Here is a 6,439-nt window from a genome sequence, read left to right on the forward strand (position 1 = left end):
ACGGTCTCTCTAAAACCCAGTCTCTTTTGACAAAACTACTGAGATATATAATTACCGTGCTATCTTTTTGCATACAAGTTTACTTAACAAATAAGTAAAATAATTACACCATGCATTTTATAAATTTTACCTAACAAATAAGTAAAATAACTACACCATACATTTTATAAATTTTACCTAACAAATAAGTAAAATAACTACATCATGCGTTTTATAAATTTTACCTAACCAATAAGTAAAATAATTACAACATGATTTTATAAATTTTACCTAACAAATAAGTAAAATTACACCATGCATTTTATAAATTTTACTTAAAAAATAAGTAAAATTACACCATGCATTTTATAAATTTTACCTAACAAATAAGTAAAATAATTACATCATACATTTTATCAATTTTACCTAACAAATAAGTAAAATAATTACATCATACATTTTATCAATTTTACCTAACAAATAAGTAAAATCATACAAAATATATTTATATGGTACATAGCATTGTACAACATATGTAACATAATTGAATTAACAAACATTTGCTAGATTCATATATATATGTTTTGGAAAAAAATAATTTCTAATATAGAACATATAAAAAAATCTGGTTAATTAACAATATTTATAATGCATGTGAATTTAATAAAATAGTAACATGCTAAAAGCATAAATAATATTATGAAAAAAAAAATTTTACCAAGAAAAATTTGGGGTCATTCTATAAAAACAAAAACTCATGGGCCAAAGATGCAATTAAGAAAAATATATATTTTAGTGTCATGTGACTATCATATGAGGCCCTTTATGGCAGTATCTGAACCCTTTTAGTCTTTATTATTTGTTGCACCCTTATTTCAAGGATGCATCATTGGTGCAGTGGTTGAAGGATATTTTTAAAGTCTTAATGATCTTTTTAGTGTAGGTTCGAATTCAGCTAATTGCATTTTCTTTTCTCATTTTTTTTTGTTGTCATCCATAAGGCACCACGTGGCCTTACACCAAAGCCCCTGTTTGCACTGGATTAAAGCCTACTCTTTTTCATATCAGTTTCAAAATTAATCAGTATCGATAATCATAATCAAAATAAGCTTTCAAAATATGCATAAATTAATAGGATGAAAGTAAGCCAAAACCTGCTCTGATACCACTGTTGATATGTGGGCTTACCGTTTCAACAGAATATACCACTTCCTTTCTGATAAAAAAAGCTTGCCTTGCAAATCTTCGTTCGTGCATACAACAATTTCTTCATTCTTGTTGATATGGAGCCACTACTAGAGTCTTCCAAAAAGAATTACACGTTCCAAAACCCTATGACTTTTGATGGTGCCTCAAGAATGAAGAGAAAGAAAAAAAGGAGAAAAGAGTTTCTTGATTTTTCTGACTTACAGAAGAACTCACATTCACTCTTTTTGCTGTGTGTTGAAACTAGTACATCTATTCACTATTTATAGACATATTAGGGATATAGAGATAGGATATTATGTTTAAATTTAAACAAATTAAATTTAAATACAATGGATAGATAATTTAAATTTAAACAAATTAAATTTAAATTTATCCTATTTCAAACATTATTATTAATTATTCAATTAAGATATATCATAACAATATTTAATATTAATCAATTAATTATCCACAAATAATTAATAAAGTTGCATGCTATGTGGACGCACCACATTTAAATGCAATAGTACAAAAACAAAGGTTTAAAATTTGTAAAATATATGGTTTAAATATGTAATAAATGGATAGATTAGCTTGAACTCGACAAAAAGAAGAGGGGAAGAATTTTATTTTATTCTTTTTTTATCTTTTCTCTAAATCTTTTACATTCAAAATAACCAATGGATTAATTTAAAAAAGTAAATGAGGATTACTTTATTCTTCTTCTTCTTTTTTTTTGTAATTTTCAAAAGAATAATGAATGAAAAAGGTATATATCTCATTAGATAATTCCAACATTATCTAATTGTGTGGAGCTATGAATATGCTTTTTGGATATCTTGATTGGAGAGTAAAACTCAATCCTAAAATAAAGCCATGTTTACTTTATTCTCTTGTTATCATTTGCTCTAAAGCATTTCCCAACCAACAAGCAAAAGATGAATTGTTACGAAAGAGAAGCATCTTCATCTGCATTCAAATGTTTACAATCTTTCTTTTCTTCTTTTTCTTTTTGTTGAAAGGAGAATAAATAACTTTTTTGAATTTGGTTTTTCTTTTGCCAATGTGTTGCACGAGAAAGTTATACAATTGTGTAATGCCTCCATTGTGTAGTAATACAAAAATGGGCTCGATTGGTTTACCATTGCCTAGGCAAATGCTTAATAGACCAAACAAGAACGTATTAAGAAAAGTCATGGGTCAAAGCTTGTCCAAAATGATCCTACTACATCACTTGTCCAAAAAGGCCCATCACCCTCCATTGCCTTAACTGAACCACCACTCAAAATAAGCACCAAACCAAACAAGACAAACAGTCATGTTACCAACCATGGTCATCAAGACCAGTGAAAAGAAAGAAAAAAAAGATAATCAACATATTCATCATGTTCTTTTACTTGCGTATTTTATTTAATTTAATCTCATTATTTAAAATCAAAATAATTTAATTTTAAAATTTTAAAAATTGTTTCAATTTAATTTCTTTTTTTAAATGACATCCAAATTGATCGTTAAAAAATCCAAATTGATCGTTAAACATCATGATGCCAATATTGACGTAGTAAACAAAAGTGGCTCATATTACTGATGTTGCAGTGACACTTTAGCATGTCAAGGATGACGTGGTAATGCCACATCACCATCTAGGTGCGAGTTGTTAGCGAGGTAGTGCCACATCAACACATCAGGGTGACGTGGCATTGCCATATCACTATTTTTGTTCAAGTTGCTGATGTGGCACTGCCACATCACCATCTAGGTGCGGGTAGTTGGCGTGGCATTACCACATCAACACATTAATGTTACGTGGTATTGCCACATCATCATTTTGGTTTGGGTTTAGGATTTAGGGTTTGCCACATCAACATGTTTCTTTTCACCAAAAAATTATGTGTTTGTTGAGGTTCAAACAAAAAACCTCAAACATACCAAAACCCTTGTCATTGCACCTAAGCCCTTACTTTTAATTATTTTTGCTTTTCTTTTTTTTTTCTTTCTCTAAAATTATATCGTTTTGATGCCTTGTTAGACTCTCAAAAACCCTAATTATAAAAGCATCATTTTATCATTTCTTTTCCTTCCCAGAGAGAAAAAATAATGAGGCAAAAAGTGAGCAAACAGGAAAAAAGGAAAAAAAGAATTATTTTTTTTTAGTTAGGGTTTTTGAGAGTGTAAGAAAGTTCAAAATAACGTAGTTTTAGAGAAAAAAAATTAAAAAAAAGAGAGAAAAAAAGAAGAAAAAAAAGTAAAAATTAATCAAAAGCAAAGGCTTAGATGTAATGGTAAAGACCTTTTTATTGCTTACAAATAAAAGAAATAAATAAAGGAAGATATATTTGTTGATTACAAATAAAAAATATATAATCAATAGAAAATTTGGAGTTAGTAAAAAAAATGAATGTGAAATAAAATAATTTTCTTTTATAATTTTTTATAAATTCTTAAAGAGTAAAGTAAAAATTAAATATTTATAACTATATATCGACATGTTTTGAAACATAACTTTGATATTTATTTTTCTCTCAAAAACTCATACAAGTTTTCCATATTAACTAAAAATTCTAAAATTTGAAAAATCAAATACTTTACTTGATCTTCCATAATTACATCCAACATCCAATAATACTATAAGAAACTTGATAATTAATCATAATCAGTAAAAGAATTTACTCTCTCAATCCAATAAACTTGTCGTATTTTGACTTTCTATTGATTAAAATTTTTAAACTTTAATCTTTATTATTTTAAATATTTAATCGAAACTGAGAGAATAATAGGTAAACATTTTATTTTTAATTAAAATAGGTGAAAATAATACTTCTTGGCTTAAAAAATCAACATTAAAAAAATTTATTATATTTAAAAATCACGGTTCTATTGCACTAACTTTTTTTAACTATAATCGTATGAAAGCCTGACCCACAAAACCCGAAAAATTGAATACCCCAACTTTTTAACTGGCTCAGAGCCAAACAGATACTTACTTTATTTTTTGTTTTGAATATATGGAAAAATTTATTAACACTGGGTTTGTAAATTGTTAAATTTGGATGCCTACTTACTGATATTATTTCCATATTTTTGTTTCCAATATTTGATTGTTGTCTTAGTTTTCTTCTGATTGCCTTTAGTGGGTCTTTTCTGTTACTCTTCCTTTGTTTGGTTTATGCCTATTTCTTGTTCGGAGTCAGTTTGCAAGGAAAGTTGAGAGGATGCAATAATAGTATTTTTCTTTGTTTAGTCCTCTATTGAATGTACCCTTTTTTAAAGAAGCTAAACCAAGGACATGTTCTACTTCTCTTTGGATACGTTTAGCTAATTGTTATCTAATTGCTGAGCTGCCTTTTTTCTTTCTGGGTTTCTGCTTTAGAGAGTAAAACTCAACCTGGGTGAATCAAAATGGTTATGAAAATTGGAAAAAAGAGGGGAAAAAAAGGTGGGGCTGGGGGGGGGGGGGGGGTTGTTGGCAGGGGGAATGTGTTGCTTTTGTTTTTGAGAGTTCTTTCTGCTTTCACAATTCATTGCCTTTTGGAATTACTATTTCTTATTTGTTTGAACCATGTGAATATTCTGATCCTTGTAGATGGGAAATGCTGATTTGCAACTGTTATTTGAAACTAATGATGAATTTTTTTTTTTTTTTGCAACTTTTCAGGGCGATAATGGGTTTATGTTGTTGCTAATGGCATCAAGAAGCATTTGGCAACTGCAGAACCTGATTGTAAGCTTTTATGATTGGGGAGGAAGTAGTCTGGGTGTCTCAGGTATACTATTTTGTGAAATACTTCTGGTTGGGAATGTGTTTTCTGAGTAGTAATATTTTATACTAGCAACTTAAATGACTACAATGTGGAAACAATGACTTGTTCAAACTAGTTCCTATTTCTTATTTGTGCAGTGTAATTTTTTTTTTTGATGGTTTAAACTTACTACTTCATATTAGTGCTCTTGCCTACCATAAGAGCTTCTGTACCTAATCTTCTGTGCTAGCTGATAGGATGGTTCCTGGTTCATTTTCATTATATTGAGGTCCAATATTTGATTATCTGGCATGCAAGTGCTTTTGGCCTGTTTGAAAACTCTATCTCTGGTTCTCTGCATCATCTTCTGTCCCTTTTAATTCATGATTCCCATCCACAAGTATTACTTCAGTGTTCATCTCCCAAGTTTATTTATGCTGATCGTTGTTGTGATAACAATTCTTCAACCTGTAATATGAATCTGTTCCTCACTTCAGTTTGATTGATATGACACTTTGCTTGCTGTTTGACATCTGTGCTATCCTTTTGTGTCCGATGCATTCTACTTGAAGACACCAATATAAGGTCATTGTGCTTGGGCTCCATTTTGTGGTTGATGCTTTTGCTATTTGCATTTTGCTAGTTGCTTTTTACTTTTAAAAGTTGCTGTAAGGTAAAATTGAAATCATAATTGATTAAAATGCACAACTAAGTAAAATTTAGTACCAATTATTACGGTCTACATCCAAGTAGAATCATGTATTTTTTCATCTAGAAAACTACATTTTTTATGCAGAATTCTTCAATAATTTTGTTCACTTTTGTATCCAAATGCACTTTTTGTTCTTTTGCTTCTAGCAGTAAAAGCAAATAGTAAAAGCGCCAATCAAGTGGAGCCTTAGTGGTTCATTACTATGTATAATTATCTATATATGAATGTGGCAGGCTATTCATGGAGTCCCGTTTGCCAATGTTTAAAAAGGGAAATACTCATCTGGAGGTGGTATTGAACACATACATGGATAGCATTCTCATCTGAATTGTATTTATAATAAGAGGAGGCTCTTTCATTCTCTCTTTCTTTCCATACTTTTTTTTGAACTTGTGATTGTTTCAGTTGTGGGAATGTTAGAAATTTGTATACTGAACGTATGGCTACAACTGCAAGAAATTATCTTTTGTACTGGTTCTCAATTATTTTCCCATGTTGGACAAATTGGGAAACTCTCACTGGAACTGTCATATTTTCATAAGGGATATTCCAATTTCTATTTTACATATGCATTAGGGAAGTCTCTTGTTGAAAGACAGCAATTCAATCATCTTAACCTCTGTACCTGATTTCTCAGCAGGTTTCTAATGCTACTTGTTAATTTAGGTTAAAGAATATCTCTTGATGGATTAAATGATACTTAGTCACCAGGTACAAGCTGGTGCATTATATATGATGGAAGTATTGGCAAGAGTTTCAAATGAAATGCAAATCTTGCATAAGATATTTATGTGGTTAAATCCTCTCTGGTTCTACCTAA

At 29.7% G+C, this 6,439-nt stretch overlaps 1 long non-coding RNA gene across 1 annotated transcript; it reads left to right on the top strand.

The window, feature by feature from the left end:
• On the top strand, positions 4,628–6,229 carry LOC18586529. The gene is made up of 2 exons (XR_001929670.1): positions 4,628–4,931; positions 5,853–6,229. It is a non-coding gene; the product is annotated as an uncharacterized LOC18586529 (long non-coding RNA).

The sequence above is a fragment of the Theobroma cacao genome, chromosome 10, assembly GCF_000208745.1.
Source record: "Theobroma cacao cultivar B97-61/B2 chromosome 10, Criollo_cocoa_genome_V2, whole genome shotgun sequence".
NCBI lineage: Eukaryota > Viridiplantae > Streptophyta > Magnoliopsida > Malvales > Malvaceae > Theobroma > Theobroma cacao.